We start from the raw sequence: 15,129 nt of genomic DNA, 5'->3' as shown, positions 1-15,129 counted from the left end.
CCTCGCCCTAAATACCATTTGCAGCTAAACACAAACGAGGACGGTGAGTGCAGTGGTTTGGGACTTCAAAGGGGAGGAAGGTCATTCACGTGGAGATGTTTGGTAAATATCTGTTTGCTGGGCTGGGCAGAGACAATGGGACGCTGAGTGGACTCTGATCTCCACGCCTGGCCCATATTCTTTGCAGACATATCGGGTGATAGCTCTATTCTGGGAACAAGCCCTCTGTCTAAATCCTTCGGGCAGTGGGAGGAAGGTCAAAGTTTCTTCCCGAAGCCTTTTGGTGTCTCGATTGTTCTCAGCTTGAAATAATTTGCAGGCCAGAGACATTCTGGGTGTCTCTGGCCTGCAAATTTTGTTCCCCTACAGTAATGTATTTAATGTTACCCTCGATTCATCCAAAAAACGTAGCAAGCCTGTAAGAGCAGTGCTACAGCAGGTGGGGTCTCGGGAGCCAATGCCCACCTTCCAGAAAGTAGGTTTAGGGGGTGCTCTCTCTGGGACACGGATATGAAACTGCAGGCTCTCGAGTGGGTGGCATGCAAGGCTCATGGTCACTACAACCTGCTCACCGACCCATTGCTGTGCATTTGACGTTAATGGTTGCTTCCTGGCTGGCAGAAGACCCCGTCTTCCTGGGATACCTCTGAGATACCCCAATAAAGATGAGGAAACATCTGTCACAGGCTGGGCCGCCTAGCAGGGGCTCTACCCACAGGCACATGGGAAATGTTCACATTAGTATATGTTTAATAATAATAATAAAAGAACAAGAAAGAGAGAGAAAACCCAGTCACCAGACTTACCTCATTAAAAATTACCAGGTACTGGGACTTCCCTGGCAGTCCAGTGGTTAAGACTCCACGCTTCCACCACAAGCGGCACAGGTTCGATCCCTGGTCGGGGAGCTAAGATCCCACGTGCCGCACCGTGCAACCAAAAAAAAAAAGGAAATTACCAGGTACTATGTGAACTGGGCATCCTCCCCCTGCCCTGACCCCTCCCCACTTCTGACCCTTGACACGGAGGAGGCATCGAAGGGGCTGCTGTCAGCATTACTTGGTGATAAAATAATGACTTGGTGACAATATTCTTAAAGGCAGAAAGGGGTGTCTCGTTTTGTCTTAGCATCAGGCCACTTTGGTCCGAGTGGCCAGGGCAGGGCAGGCTGAGTACCTTCTGGCTTTTGCTGAGACAGAGCCGACCGGACCCTCTCCTGGGCCGAGGACGGAAGGACGCAGACTGGGGGATCTGGGCTCAGCAAGGGCAGACGGAGCTCCCTTAGGGTTGAGGAGCAGCCCCATGGTCCTAGTGGACCACCAGAACCCATAGCCGGGAGCCAGGCCCAGGGCCACGGCGCTGTGGACATAGTCCGCACAGGGAGAAAGGGGCCTGAGGGGTGAGCTCACCCTACCCCACACACCCTCATGACCCCCAGCCAGGAAGGCGCCCGTGGGGTGGGGAGGGCCTGGGTCACCCCGGACGGGACGGACAAACCTTGGTGTCCCCAGGCTCCCGTGGGGGGATGCAGACAGCATAGAAGCCGGGAGAAGCACGGAGGCAGCAATATGGGAACTGGCCACCAGAGGTCAGCCTTTCCCCACAGACGGCCGCAGGCCATGTGACACTGACCTTGCATCATCCCCGCATGGCGTCCTGGAGGAGGGCCTGGGACTCACCACTGCCAGGGCTGAGCCCGCAGGAAAGCCCCCGGCACTGGAAGTAGGAGCAGCCACAGCTCTCCGTGGCACGGACTGTGCCCCCTGCGCCTGTCACACTGGAGGTTGGCTGGTCCCCAGGCAGGGAGCCAAGAGGGGCCGGGACGGGAGGCTCGGAAAAGTAGCTCTTCGAACTAACTTACCTCCCTGATGAATAACGTGTTAGGCGCTGCGTTGGTTTTTGGTTTTTCGAGGGTTTTTTTGGCCGCGCCGCGTGGTTTGCAGGATGTTAGTTCCCCGAATAGGGATCGAACCTGGACCCCCGGTATTGGCATTGGCAGCTCAGAGTCCTAACCATTGGACTGCCAGGGAAGTCCCAGAAGCTGCGTTTTTAAGAGCGGCTTCGGTGCAGGCTTTGTGATCGTTTTGTAGGATGAACCGAGGGAGGACCAGGCTTGCCAGCCTTCAGATAGGACACCGGGGCAGGCACAGCCGGAGCCCTGGGGCCCCAGAGGAGTCGGCCAGGCTTTCCGAATCCGGAAAGATGACGGGGGTGTGGGGGGGTGATGTCTGGGAAAAGGGTTGTTTGCAATCCCTGGCGGCACAGTCACCCAGTGTCTTCAGATGTCTATGGAAACCTGTAAATTACTGTTTGCTCAATCGTTGGGCACAGGAAGAATCCTCCCTCCTGCCTGCCAGGTGAGGACAGCAGTACCAAGGGCTCACGTGGAGGCCAACTGTTTGTTCTTAAAATCTCAGCCTTCAACACTGTCATCTCCGATGATGATGATGACGTCATCTCCGTCATCAAAGTGTCGGAAAGAACTAGAGCCGACCCACCTCTGTGCTTCCTGCAGTCAGACCCACGCGGCTCTCTCCACCGGGTTTATAATGGGCTCTCCGGCCTCACCCTCTGCCCTCTGCCCCTGCACCTGCCCCCGCACCTGCCCTCTCCCCTCCCGCGCCTTACTATTGCTTTCACCTTTGGCTCCTTTTTTTTTTTTTATCAGATACTTTTCCTTTGGAATACTTTCAGATTTGCAAAAAAGTTGCAAAGATAGTTCTGAGTTTTTGTGTGTTCATCTTCCAGGGCATGGTAAGTCGGTCAAAATGGAGAAACCAACACGGGAACATGACTGGTAGCTAAACTGCAGACGTTATTTGGACTTGGCTGGTGTCCTCACTGAGAAGTGGAGTATTTTCTGCCATATCAGTAAACAAAGGATGTCACAGTCGTCAGCGTTTGCAGCCAGTGCCAGTGGTGAGCCGGTGAGGGAACTCTGGAAGGAGAAGAATACCTGCCACCTAGCAGCCATCAGACTGCAGCCACTCCCCACGGTGAGCCCTGGGGAAACTCAGGAGGTGAAAACTGGATGCTGGCCCCAGAGAGCTGAGGTGCACATCAAAGGAATGAGTTCAGTGAGCCCAGACTCTTGCATCTTCCCATACATAGAAAAGCGCTAAATTCCTTAACTTGAGATATGTTTTTCCTTTAATTAACAATAATCTTTGGACGTTCAGACTACCTGCCTTTCGTTGCAAAACTTCTATAATCTGGCTCTACCCGCCCTCGCCTCCTGGGAGCAGTTCTCTCAGGGTTACTTGCGATGCTGCCTCCTGGGCTTGAAGTCCTAAAAATTCCCGCCGAATAAAACATAACTCTCAACTTTTAGGTTGTGAATATTTTTTTAAGTCGACACCACTCATATCCTTTGTCTGGTCCCATTCAGGATCCCATGCACGTCACAACGTTGCATTTAGATGCAGCTCACTTCTCAGAGTGCGGACTGCAAGGCACCCCTGCCCACCTGGTGTGCCTCCCACCCAGAAGGCCCCACCTGCTGCTCTTGGGAGAAACGCCCTGAGTGGAAGTGTCCGGCTGTCTCTGAAATGTCTTTGGGCTACAATGGAGACCTTCCTTTTTTTTTTTTTTTTTTTTGCGGTACGCAGGCCTCTCACTGTTGTGGCCTCTCCCGTTGCGGAGCACAGGCTCCGGACGCACAGGCTCAGTGACCATGGCTCACGGGCCCAGCTGCTCCAGGTGCTCCCGGACCGGGGCACGAACCCGCGTCCCCTGCATCGGCAGGCGGACTCTCAACCACTGCGCCACCAGGGAAGCCCTGGAAGGCCTTCCTTTGGCCTCTCCCCAGCCAGCCTCCACAATGGCTGTCCTCCGTCCCTTTGGGGTACCCTCTGTCCTCACTGCTCCCGTCGCCTTGCTCTCGAGATTCTGAGTATCAGTCATTCACTACTTAGTATATACCCCGGGCTTTGCTCAGCACTGTTCACTGCTGAGCTGTGAAGATTCAGAGTTCTCTGGGGTGGGAATCATCTAGAATCTTGGGTGGCATTAGGGATTAAAGGTTTTTTTGAGAATCCCATTACTTAGAGAGTTCCCCTCACTCCTGTGACTGTGGCCCTTTCTGCCCCTTCCCCACCCATGCCTGGAATAGCACAGATCCTCGTGCTCTGTTTCACTGATGCCCACCCCGCCCCCCAGAGTTTCCCCCGAACCCTATAGCTGAAGCACCGACACAGGACACCATTTAAGACTCACTTCCATGAAGCGAGATGAGGTCTTTACTCGAAAAAAAAGGAAGGGAATCTGTAAGAGAATCTTGCCCGAGGCCGGGCCCTCCTCCACCACTGGTCTCCCGGTAACCAGGTAACCAGGATACCTTCCTCCAGCTGCCCGAGGTCATGGAGTTCCACTCAGAAAACCAAAACAAACCCCTAGGTAAGGGACGCAAAGATCAAAATGTCCCCACCGTGCACCAAAGGGAACACTGAGTTACCTGTTCCTCCCACTCAGGGGCCGCCGGCCACAGGGAGCCGGGAGTGTTAGTGATTTCATCCACGGGACGATCCTTATTTCATGTGATTGTCAAACGAGGCCAAAGCCAGGGGTCTGAGGAGCACTGGTTTTCTGAATCAGTGACCACAGTAAAAGCTGCAGTGACCTTGCGGGGCCGCATAACTGAGCAGAGTTCTGAGTCGCTCACCCGGAGCCGCTCGGCCCTTCAGGCCAGAACTGGAGAAGGTGGACAGTGTCTTACCCAGGTCCCGGTCTTTCTGCAGTGGCCGCTAAACAAGCTTGGGCTGGGAGAGCTCGTGGCCCCTGCACACCCGGGAGGGCGGAGCTTGGGGAGGCGGTTGAGGCTGAGGCGCTGAGTCCTGTGCCCCGCGCCGGGCAGTGGCTCCACCTGTGAGCTCCGTACCCATGGTTGTGCCCTCTCCCTGCTCCCCCCCAGGCCCGAGCTACAGTTCACTCCACATGCACTGCCCAAATTAGTCTTCCCCCTTCCCCTTCCCCCCGTGTTGGCCTTGCAGAATACCCCTGGGTTGATTCTGCAAATCTGGGAACATCCAGGAACAGCACAAAGAGAAGCCACTGGGGCCGCAGGCATGCAGCCAGGACCAGGGATCTGCTGCCCTCGTCCAGGCCCCGAGCCCCGGGCTACAGGGGCCTCTCGGCCCAGGAGCTTTCTGTACCTGGGACAGGCCGGGAGCACGGTGACACCCACTCCAGCCCCTCCGGCTCCCGTTGAGGTGTGCCGTGGCTCAGTGACCGTCCCTTTCCCTGGTTCCCCATGGCCACCCCACATCCACTTCCACCTCCATCTACTCAGGACAATGATACCAGAACAAACCCTCTCTTACCATGCAGCAGTGGCCTCAGATGTTACCCCCAACCTAGGACTTCCCTGGTGGCGCAGTGGTTAAGAATCCGCCTGCCGATGCAGGGGACACGGGTTCAAGCCCTGGTCCAGGAAGATCCCACATGCCGCGGAGCGACGAAGCCCGTGGGCCACAACTACTGAGCCTGCGCTCTAGAGCCCACAACTACTGCGCTCTAGAGCCACAACTACTGAGCCCACGCGCTGTAACTACTGAAGTCCGCGTGCCTAGAGCTCGTGCTCCGCAACAAGAGAAGCCACCACAATGAGAAACTCATGCACCGCAACAAAGAGTAGCCCCCGTTTGTGGCAACTAGAGAAAGCCCGCGCGCAGCAACGAGGAACCAATGCAGCCAAAAATAAAAATAAATAAATTTATTTAAAAAAAAAAAAGAAGTCACCCCCAACCTAGAGAGAGAATAAACCTGGGTGACTGTACCAGGTGCAGGACCGTGGTACAGGAAGTCCATGCAGGGCAGGGTGAGCAGGGACTCTGGCCCTGCTGCTTGATTTTGCTGTGAACCTATAACTGCTCCAAACAATAAAGGCTATTGTTTTAAAAAGCCAACACACTACTACATATAAAATAGATAACCAGCAAGAACCTACTGTATAGCACAGGGAACTCTACTCAATATTTTGTAATAACCTACAAGGGAAAAGAATCCGAAAGAATATATAGATATAAAGATATAGTTTAAAAAGCCAGCCTCTGGCTTGGCCAACCCCATTCCCTCCGTGAGCTCACTAGGGGATTAGGAGTCTCAAGGACACCTGGGATGATGGAATTAGAATATCCCTGAACTAATTTGTCCCACATTCTTTGTTTCCTTTTGAATTTTAAAACATTTCTCCTTCTCACCTTCTACTTCTCTTAAAGCATTATTTATGGTGTTTATTGACTCTTGTGTTTCTTCTAATTTAGTCTTCACTTAGGAAATGATTTTTTCTTCTTTTTTTTTTTTGGCACGCAGGATCTTAATTCCCGACCAGGGATCAAACCACTGACCCCTGCAGTGGAAGCGTGGAATCTGAACCACTGGGCCGCCAGGGACATCCCTTTTCTTTTCTTTTTCTGTTTAATTTTTTTTTGGTTTATTTATTTGTTTATTTATTTATGGCTGCGTTGGGCCTTCGTTGCTGCACGTGGGCTTTCTCTAGTTGCGGCGAGCGGGGGCTACTCTTCGGTGCAGTGCACAGGCTTCTCATTGTGGTGGCTTCTCTTGTTGCGGAGCATGGGCTCTAGTCACGCGGGCTTCAGTAGTTGTGGCTCACGGGCTCTAGAGCGCAGGCTCAGTAGTTGTGGCGCATGGGCTTAGTTGCTCCGTGGCATGTGGGATCTTCCCGGACCAGGGATCGAACCGGTGTCCCCTGCATTGGCAGGTGGATTCTTAACCACTGCGCCACCAGGAAAGCCCCCTTTTCTTTTATTTTTAATTCTTTTCTGGAGTCTGTCATTTCTGAGTTTTAAAAATCGACTTATAATGGTGTTTTTCTCATATTTTGTATCATTGTCCTAAATATTTTTAGCTTATTTTGAAACAGCATGTTTCAGTTTTTATCTTTTTTCAGCGCCTCCTTCTAAGTCTCCTCATTCTCTGTAGGAATGTCATTCTGCTGCTTATTCTCATTTTTCCTGTAGTAACTTTGTATGGGGTTTGACCTTGATAGTTTTCTGTTGCTTTTTTTTTTTTTTAATGAATTTATTTATTTATTTTTGGCTGCGTTGGGTCTTCATTGTTGCACACGGGCTTTTTCTAGTTGCGGCGAGCGGGGGCTGCTCTTCGTTGTGGTGCGTGGGCTTCTCATGGCGGTGGCTTCTCTTGTTGCGGAGCACGGGCTCTAGGCGCGTGGGCTTCAGTAGTTGTGGCTCGCGGGCTCTAGAGTGCAGGCTCAGTAGTTGTGGCCCACGGGCTTAGCTGCTCCGCGGCATGTGGGATCTTCCCGTGCCAGGGCTCGAACCGTGTCCCCTGCATTGGCAGGCGGACTCTTAACCACTGCGCCACCAGGGAAGCCCTTTCTGTTGCTTTTTATGTGAATGTAATGTTCATGAGCTTTTAGCAGGAGACCTGGTTCAAAGGCTTTTCCTATTTCATAGACACACTTCTTCTGTTGGTCTCATGTGATTTTGACACACATGGCAGCAGCTCCCCTTTCATCCCCACCGTCTCCCTCATTTGTCCCCATACTCCCTGTCCTGCTTAACTCTGATCCCAGCCCTGCGGTTTTCCCCCACGTAGGGCTCTGTCCTGGAAGGAGGCCCAGGTTGGCCATTTTGAGAGCTCACAGGGCCTGGACCATTCCAGCCCCTTCAGATACAACCAGGTTGCCCCGCACTCACCCCACTATCCCAGCAGCCACGCCTCTGCCAGCTTCACCTGCTGATGTCAACCTGGCCTGCTGCCGCGCTGTGCAGGGCGCACCTGTGGGCGTTCGGGGGCCCTACACTCGGCATGTAACTGCCCTCTGCTCTCTCCGCACAGACCCCGCACCCCACGGTCTGGGCCTACAGAGGCTCAACCCCACGCACTGAGGCTCCAGGCTGTGTGGGAACACCTTAGCTCCTTGTTTTGCTATAGATGTTGTCCATGGAATGTTTTTTATTTTAAAGATATATTTCTTCATTCACTTAAAATGGCAATAATAATCCTATTACATGTTAACATAAAAAACATTTTTTAATAAAAAGTAACGATATCTCTGAAAACACAACATTTAGTAACAAAAGTGTCATTGTTTCATGTTCTTGCAAATATCTTAATGTCCGGATTAATAGAAGACAGTTGACTTCTTGGGACTTCCCTGGCAGTCCGGTGATTAGGACTCTGAGCTTCCACTGCAGGGGGCACAGGTTCGATCCCTGATAGGGGAACTAAGATCCCGGAAGCCACGTGGTACAGCCAAAAAAGAAAAAACAAACAAACAAAACCCAAATAAACAAAACCCACCACTTTAACTAAAAGAAAAAAGAAGACAGTTGGATTCTTACATCTGCTTGTGCATTTAATCTGTTGGGCTGTAGCATGTCACGTGGCCTCTGGGAAACTCCACCGTATACTCTCGGTAACTTTTCTTTTTCTATCTGGTGTACTACCTGTTTTTAAGCGGGGCTCCAAAAACTATGTTACTACTTCAATCTTCCCAGAATCCTTCATAAGCTTGTTAATGGGGGGGAAGGGGGAAGAAATAGCTAAAGCTGTGACATCCTTTCTCACCCCATCCATTTAACACAGCCAGCGTGAAACAGCAGGAGAAGGAAATCAAAGGCATAAGCCTTGGGAAAGGAGAAAGGAAGTTCTCATCATTCAGACACAACATAATGTAGAGTTTACCAATCATCGATTAGAATTAACACTTAAATGTGGCTAGATTGCTGGATACAAGATTAACATACAAATTTCTTTTATATATATAGCAGCAACAAGCAAACAGAAAATAAAAATCTTCGAAAGTTACCATTTATGTACTTAGCTGGAAGGGGAGATACCATGATCACAGAGGTGGCTTTCCCAGGGTGCGGCTCATCCACTGCACTCCGGGTGTGACGACTTCTGCGATTTCCCCAAGTGTGGGAAACGCGACTGCATAGTTTGTGGTAGTGGAAGACTGCGTTCATGCTTTCCCCTGGGGGAAAAAAAAAGTTACCATTTAGGGGCTTCCCTGGTGGCGCAGTGGTTGAGAGTCCACCTGCCGATACGGGGGATGCGGGTTCGTGCCCCGGTCCGGGAAGATCCCACATGCCGTGGAGCAGCTGGGCCCGTGAGCCGTGGCCACTGAGCCTGCGCGTCCGGAGCCTGCGCTCCGCGACGGGAGAGGCCACAACAGTGAGAGGCCTGCGTACCGCAAAAAAAAAAAAAATTACCATTTATAAGAGCATCAAAAAATGTCAAATGCCAATGAAGAAATGGAACAAAAGATGTGCAAGACCTCGACACTGAAGACCACAAAGTGTCACTGAGGGGAAATATAAGGAGCCCTGAGTCGGTGGAGGCACAGATGTGAATAAGTGAGGGAAGACTCAACAGCAGAAAGGTGTGCATTGGTCCCAAACTGACCTATAGATTCAGTGCCACCCAACAAAATCCCAGAGGGGGTCCTGTGCGCATGTGCGGGCCGTGCACATGCAAACTGACCAGCTGATTCTAAATTTAAATAGAAATGCAGAGGATGGAGATGACAGAGCAGCAGGGAGAGAAAAGGGGCTTAGCTTCCAGGTGTCATCAGAAAGGAGCAGCGCGCGTGCAAAGTAATGTGCGGGCAAGAGCTCGGACATGTTGTAACTTCTCAGAAAACCTACACTTTCCTTTAATCCCCAAAGAGATGGCTTCGGTACATTTTATGCCGCAGGAGGTGAAAGTAAGGAGGAAACCAGGACATGGCTTGCACTTTCACTGACTGCCGAACTGCTCAGGGCCTGTGGGAGCTCGGTCTGGGCATCTCGAGACCAGCTCCTGATCTCTCACATCAACTCTGACGTCTGGCATGCCTGGCCTCCCCTTCTGCTGGCTCCTTCTGGGGTCACCTCAGTTCTTTGGCAGGGTTTTGCCCAGTTACCAGGGGCCTCCAGTTCAAAAGGCAAAGCCAAACTAGTTATTGTTTGTCAATTTCATTTTAAAAAGACTGGCAGATCTTTGGACCAAAGGGCGTGTCAGGAGCCACTCACGCTCTTTGCTTGTGTTCTACATGGCCCTCAAGTCTGCATTCAGCAGTTTCCCTTATTCCAACCCAGGACTCCTGCCTGGGAGGCAGGAGGAACCAAAGACCAGGAGGGGAGTCAAGTGGGAGGGAAGCAGCTTCTGAAACCTGTGCAATCGGATTGGGAGAGCCATTAATCCGCTGGAATGAGAGTCCGGCATTCCGGGGTCCCTCCGGCTGTTTCATTCCTTGGGAATTAGCGCATAGGATCCTGCAGGTTTCAACAAACAAGGCCAGAAGAGGGGAGCGGGTCATGCCCTGAGCATCCGAGGCCGTGGTCCTGGGTGGCCCACGAGGCACCAGCTGATGTGCAGGGTCCCTCCGTCCATGAGATGGTCACGAGTCAGTTTCAACTGTCCATCCTGTGATACAAATGAGTCTTGACAAGGATGCAGAACTTCCCGTGTGAAATGTGTTTCACACGCCCACCCAGAGTGGTGGTGTAGGTGGGGGTCTTCTGATGGCAAACTCCTACAGCAGCCCCCGCCCCGCAGCCTCTTGGAGGCTCTGTGTGACCCTCTTGGGCACCGTGGACCCTCTCCCGTGTAAAGCAAGCCGGGTCCTTCTCATTGGGTGTTTGCTTTTGGCCTCTTGGCCGGGCTCCTCAGGGGTCTCCAGGACCCCAGAGGGCTCCTTCCTGGGGGAGCAAATGAAAATAAACTCACATTAGGGTTTCCATTTCTATTACCTCAGAGAAGACTTTTGCTTCCCTGGCCTTCCATCTACTTGGCTGGTGGACACATCTTTTCAGCCCTAGGCAAAATCATGCAACACTGCATTCTCCGGAGGTAATCCTATAACTCGCTATAATTAACAGCCACGCGAGACTGTGTGAAGGTCCCTGGGACGGAGGGCAGGAACGGCACACGTGCTGGGACCTGGCCGTGCGCGCCTCCCGGGCGCGGCCGCCGTTTGTCTCTGAGCATCGCCGCCCTCCATACTCCCCGAGGCTCTCCCACCCGGAGGAACCAGTCACACGCTACTGCCAAGATGCAGGTGCCGTTTATCTCGTCGTTACAGAGCTCGGCCGAGCTGTGGCGCCCCGCCAATAAATATTATTCTCTGCTGCCGGGAGCCAAGGCCAAGCTCAGATTTGGGGGTGGAGGTCAAACGAGCAAGGTTCCCAGACGATGGGGGCGGAGGGGGGACAAGAGAGGAGCACAGCGTCTCCGCTCCTGGTGTCGCTTTGCTACAGTTGGAGGGAACCTCATTTGCTGAAGTGGCACAATGAACGCCCAGAGGCCGAGACTTGAGCCTCTACACAGGACACTGCCCCTTCTGTTCTTCCCCCGCCGAGGCCAAGAGCTCTTTGTGTGTCTGAATAACTGGCCGGGAACTGGACAATGCTCCGTGCCAAGACCGGCGATGGGCCGGCTTTAGCCCCTGCTGGAATTCCTCGTCGCTTTACAAATATTTGGTGAGTGTGGTCGGCACGCTCTGGGCACACAGAGGCCTCGGCTCTCACCGAACTCACAGCTGGTCCTCGGAGGAGGACAGACAGGAACAGGTGAACGGAGCCACAGGTAGTTTGGGACAATGATAAATGGGGGAATGAATGAAACAGGGCAGCCTGGTAGGCAGGACGGGGCCTCCTTCAGGGCAGGGGCGGGAAGGCTCCTGAGGATGGGCCCTGCTGGAGTGACTTGGGTGTCAGGGGCCGCTGTGCTGTGACGAGGGGTCAGCGGGGGGACAGGACCACCTCCCACGGGCGGTGGGCATAGAGAGGGGTTTGGATTTTGTTCTGAGCACCAAGGGGAGCTGCAGGAGGATGGTAAGCTGGGCTGTGACATGAAAGGGCCTGCTGTCTGCAGAAAGGGCACTCTGGCCACTCTGGGGTGACAGCAGGCTGGGGAGGTGGGCAGGGTGACCAGGACCTGACCCCAGGAGGAACCTGTGCATGTGCGGCCTCACATGGCAAAAGGGGCTCTGCAGCTGGGATTAAGTGAAGGACCTTGAGGTGAGACAACCCTGGGCTGTCCGAGGGTCCCAATGTCCTCCCGAGGATCTGTCTCAGGGAGACAGGAGGTCAGAGTCAGAGAAGGAGGTGAGGACAGAAGCAGAGGTCGGAGCGGTGCGGGGCCACAAGCCAAGGCATGCGGCTCCTCTAGAAGCTGGAAAGGCAGAGGATCCTCCCCTGGAGCCTCCAGAGGAACCAGCCCTGCGATCCCCTGATCATAGCCCTGTGAGACCCAGACTGAACGCCTGACCTTCAGAACGGTGAGACAGTAAATGTGTGTGCGTTAAGACACGACACTGGTGGTAATTACACCAAAGGGAAACTAATACACATGGCAGGAGGCCACTGGTGTGGTCCAGATGAGAAAGCCGAGTACCCAGGTGCCCAGGTTTGCTGACATGCTTGGCGTCACAGAGCACAGAGAGGAAGGAACAGCTGAGGGTCCCACGGCAGGCGGGCAGGAGGGGATGGGGTCTTGGCTGACCGGCAGCCGTTGGTCCCTGCGTTGACGGGGAAGCTCTGGGCCGGAGTCAGAGCCGTGGGGGGCGGCGAGTGGGCATGGGTGATGGTGAAGGCCCAGGAGGGTGGTCCTCCACGGCCTGTCTCTTCACCTTCACCCCGCTGCTGTCTAGCTGCCCCGAGACACCGCCGTCCATGTGCGTAAATAATCAGAAAAGATGATTCTAGTTCTTTTGGTCAAAAAGTCAGGTACTGGGACTTCCCTGGTGGCACAGTGGTTAAGAATCCGCCTGCCAACGCAGGGGACACGGGTTCGAGCCCTGGTCCGGGAAGATCCCACATGCCGCGGAGCAGCTAAGCCCGTGCGCCACAACTACTGAGCCTGCGCTCTAGAGCCCGTGAGCCACAACTACTGAGCCCGCATGCCACAACTACTGAAGCCCGTGCACCTAGACCCCGTGCTCCACAACAAGAGAAGCCACCACGATGAGAAGCCCACGCACCACAATGGAAAGTAGCCCCCGCTCGCCACAACTAAAGAAAGCCCGCGTGCAGCAACAAAGACCCAACACAGCCAAAAATAATAAATAAAATAAATAAAATTTTTTTTAAAAAGTCAGATACTTTCCTGGTAGCCTGATTTCACCATAAACCCAAGACAGAAACAAATGGCAAGGAAAACACAGAACGAACAAGGTCGGCATAGAGATTAAAGGGATCAGAAATATATTAGACATACATAAGATAGACAAGCAACAAGTAAATAACGTAGAGCCCAGGGAACTATCTTCAACGTCTTGTAATAACCCATAATGGAAAACAATCTGAAAAAGAATAGATATATAAATCACTTTGCTGTACACCTGAAACACAATATTGTAAATCAACTATACTACAATTAATAAAAGAAAGAAAAAGGAACATATTAGAAATAGGAACCAACAGGGTGTCTGAGTGTCCTGGGGCCGCCAGAACAAATTACCACAAACTGGGGGCCTTGAAAAAACAGAAGCTGATTCTCTCCCCGTCCTGGAGGCCAGAAGCCCCAAAATCAAGGTGTCATCGGGGCTGTGCTCCCCCTAAAAGCTCTAGGCGAGGGTCCGTTCTTAACCCTTCCAGCCCTGGTGGCCGACAGTCCTCGGCATCTGGGCTTATACCTACATCCCTCCAATCTCTGTCCATCTTCACAAGGCCTCCTCCTCTCCGCGTCTTCGCGTGTCTTTATATAAGGTCGCCAGTGATTGGATCTAGGGCCCACCCTCACTGGATTTAATGTCCCCCGAAAGGCATGTCCATAGGCCTAAGCCCTGGTACTTGGGGATGTGACCTCATTTGCAAACAGGGTCTTTGCAGATGTGATCAAGTTACAAAATCCAATGACTGGTGTCCTTAAAGAGGCAGAAGAGGGAAGTTGGAGATGCAGAGACACTGGATTTTCCAATGGCCACGTGAGGACAGAGGCAGACATTGGAGAGATGCAGCTACAAGCTAAGGAACACCAGGAGCCCCCAGGAGCCGGAAGAGGCAGGAAAGGTGTGAAGATTAATTTTATTTGTCACCTTGCCTGGGCCCAGCAGTTTGGTCAACCATTATTCTAAGTGTTTCTCTGAGGGTGTTTTGGATGAAATTAATATGTAGATTGGTGGGGGCTTCCCTGGTGGCGCAGTGGTTAAGAACCCGCCTGCCAATGCAGGGGACACGGGTTCGAGCCCTGGTCCGGGAAGATCCCACATGTTGCGGAACAACTAAGCCCGTGCGCCACAACTACTGAGCCTGCGCTCTAGAGCCTGCGAGCCACAGCTACTGAAGCCCACACGCCTAGAGCCCGTGCTCCGCAACAAGAGAAGCCACCACAATGAGAAACCTGCGCACCGCCACGAAGAGTAGCCCCCGTTCACCACAACTAGAGAAAGCCCATGCACAGCAATGAAGATCCAACACAGCCAAAAATAAATTTTAAAAAAAAATGTAGATTGGTGGACTGAGTAAGCAGATTGCCCTCTGTAATGTGGGTGGGCCTCGTCCAATCAGTTGAAGGCCTAAACAGAACAGAAAGGCCAACCCTCCACTGAGTAAGAGAGAATTCTTCCTACCTGATGGCCTTTGAACTGGGAAAACAGTTTTCTCTTGCCTTTGGAACCCGAAGCATCAGTTCTTCCTGGGTCTAAAGCGTGCTGGCTTTTGGACCGGGACCACACGACAGCTCTCCTGGGTGTCCAGAGTGCCGATCCTGGGGCCTGTCAGCCTCCACACTCACACGAGCAACTCCTTGGAATAAATCTCTTTCTGTGTGTGGAGCCATCCTGTTGGCTGTTTCCCTGGAGAAACCTGACCAGTACAGAAGGCTCTACTCTGGAGCATTTGGGGGGAGCTCAGACCTGCTGACACCTGGACTTCACACTTCTGGCCCCCAGGACTGTGAGAGAATCCATTCCTATTGTTTTAAACCACACGGTTTATGGTAATTCGTTACAGCAGCTCTCAAAAACCCAAACCAAACCAAACTCGAAAGAGAGGCAATACTGAGCTATTTAGGGAACTTGTCCCTAGAAGCCTCGCTCTTGCTCTGAAATGCACAATTACCCATGTGCACACAAGATTCTGAGGGTGGAGGACGCTTTAATTTCACAGCTTCCCCCAGAAGAAGAGCCAGACTGCTGTCCTCCCCAGCCCTCGGAGGAGA

General features: G+C 52.7%; 1 long non-coding RNA gene and 1 other non-coding gene across 2 annotated transcripts; both read left to right on the top strand.

Annotated features, from left to right (window-relative positions):
- The first annotated feature begins 8,798 nt into the window (after positions 1-8,798).
- LOC117196730 (U1 spliceosomal RNA) lies at positions 8,799-8,962 on the top strand. Its single transcript, XR_004477061.1, has one exon. It is a non-coding gene; the product is annotated as a U1 spliceosomal RNA (small nuclear RNA).
- A 1,860-nt stretch (positions 8,963-10,822) lies between these two features.
- Positions 10,823-13,065, top strand: LOC125962700 (uncharacterized). The gene is made up of 2 exons (XR_007474286.1): positions 10,823-12,247; positions 12,692-13,065. It is a non-coding gene; the product is annotated as an uncharacterized LOC125962700 (long non-coding RNA).
- The last annotated feature ends 2,064 nt before the right edge of the window (positions 13,066-15,129 follow it).

This window comes from Orcinus orca, chromosome 20, assembly GCF_937001465.1.
Source record: "Orcinus orca chromosome 20, mOrcOrc1.1, whole genome shotgun sequence".
In the NCBI taxonomy this organism is placed as follows: Eukaryota; Metazoa; Chordata; class Mammalia; order Artiodactyla; family Delphinidae; genus Orcinus; species Orcinus orca.
The sequence above is the reverse complement of the archived record's forward strand: the minus strand, read 5'-3'. Positions and strand labels throughout refer to the sequence as shown.